Source organism: Arachis ipaensis, chromosome B5 (assembly GCF_059453495.1).
Source record: "Arachis ipaensis isolate K30076 ecotype BB chromosome B5, ASM5945349v1, whole genome shotgun sequence".
Classification (NCBI taxonomy): Eukaryota; Viridiplantae; Streptophyta; class Magnoliopsida; order Fabales; family Fabaceae; genus Arachis; species Arachis ipaensis.
The window spans coordinates 67121816-67123773 of record NC_142440.1 but is presented as its reverse complement, the minus strand read 5'-3'; the positions used below and the strand labels follow the sequence as shown (position 1 = coordinate 67123773).

The window sequence follows — 1958 nt, the reverse complement described above, 5'->3', positions numbered from 1 at the left end:
TCTATCTGTGTTCGAATTTCTTCTTCTTTTCTTCTACTAACAATAAGGATCCTCTTTACTGTGACATAGAGGATTCCTCTTCTTTTCTTTTGTTCTCCTCTTTCTTATGAGCAGGGACAGAGAAAAAGGCATTCTTGTTGAAGCTGATCCAGAACCTGAAAGGACTCTGAAGAGAAAATTAAGAGAAGCTAAATTACAACAATCCAGAGACAACTTGATTGAAAATTTCGAACAAGTAAAGGAGATGGCAGCCGAACCCAACAACAATGCAAGGAGGATGCTTGGTGACTTTACTGCACCTAATTCCAATTTACATGGAAGAAGCATCTCCATTCCTGCCATTGGAGCAAACAATTTTGAGCTTAAACCTCAATTAGTTTCTCTAATGCAGCAGAACTGCAAGTTTCATGGACTTCCATCTGAAGATCCTTTTCAGTTCTTAACTGAATTCTTGCAGATATGTGATACTGTTAAGACTAATGGAATAGATCCTGAAGTCTACAGGCTCATGCTTTTCCCTTTTGCTGTAAGAGACAGAGCTAGATTATGGTTGGATTCTCAACCTAAAGACAGCCTGAACTCTTGGGATAAGCTGGTCACGGCTTTCTTAGCCAAGTACTTTCCTCCTCAAAAGCTGAGCAAGCTTAGAGCTGATGTTCAAACCTTCAGACAGAAAGAAGGTGAATCCCTCTATGAAGCTTGGGAAAGATACAAACAGTTGACCAAAAAGTGTCCTTCTGACATGCTTTCAGAATGGACCATCCTGGATATATTCTATGATGGTTTATCTGAGCTATCAAAGATGTCACTGGACACTTCTGCAGGTGGATCCATTCACCTAAAGAAAACGCCTGCAGAAGCTCAAGAACTCATTGACATGGTTGCTAATAACCAGTTCATGTACACTTCTGAAAGGAATCCTGTGAGTAATGGGACGCCTATGAAGAAGGGAGTTCTTGAAGTTGATACTCTGAATGCCATATTGGCTCAGAATAAAATATTGACTCAGCAAGTCAATATGATTTCTCAGAGTCTGCATGGAATGCAAGCTGCATCCAACAGTACTCAAGAGGCATCTTCTGAAGAAGAAGCCTATGATCCTGAGAACCCTGCAATAGCAGAGGTAAATTATTTAGGTGAACCTTATGGAAACACCTATAACTCAACATGGAGAAATCATCCAAATTTCTCATGGAAGGATCAAAAGCCCCAACAAGGCTTTAATAATGGTGGAAGAAACAGGTTTAGCAATAGCAAGCCTTTTCCATCATCAACTCAGCAACAGACAGAGAACTCTGAACAAAATGCTTCTAATTTAGCAAATCTAGTCTCTGATCTATCTAAGGCCACTATAAGTTTCATGAATAAAACAAGGTCTTCCATTAGAAATCTGGAAGCACAAGTGGGCCAGCTGAGTAAAAGGATCACTGAAATCCCTCCTAGTACTCTCCCAAGCAATACAGAAGAGAACCCAAAAGGAGAGTGCAAGGCCATTGACATAAGTGCCCTGGCCGAACCTGTGAGGAGAGGAGAGGACGTGAATCCCAAGGAGGAAGACCTCCTGGGACGTCCAGTGATCAATAAGGAGCTTCCCTCTGGGGAATCAAAGGACTCTGAGGCTCATCTAGAGACCATAGAGCTTCCATTGAACCTCCTTATGCCCTTCATGAGCTCTGATGAGTATTCCTCTTCTGAAGAGAATGAGGATGTCACTGAAGAGCAAACTGCCAAGTTTCTTGGTGCAATCATGAAGCTGAATGCCAAATTGTTTGGCATTGATGCTTGGGAAGTTGAACCTCCCTTGTTCATCAATGAACTAAGTGATCTGGATCAACTGACATTGCCTCAGAAGAGACAGGATCCTGGAAAGTTCATAATCCCTTGTACCATAGGCACCATGATCTTTAAGGCTCTGTGTGACCTTGGTTCAGGAATAAACCTCATGCCCCTCTCTGTAA

At 41.9% G+C, this 1958-nt stretch overlaps 1 non-coding gene across 1 annotated transcript; it reads right to left on the bottom strand.

Annotated features, from left to right (window-relative positions):
• Positions 1 to 640: 640 nt before the first annotated feature.
• On the bottom strand, positions 641 to 748 carry LOC148564509 (small nucleolar RNA R71). The gene has a single exon (XR_015884179.1). It is a non-coding gene; the product is annotated as a small nucleolar RNA R71 (small nucleolar RNA).
• Positions 749 to 1958: the final 1210 nt, after the last annotated feature.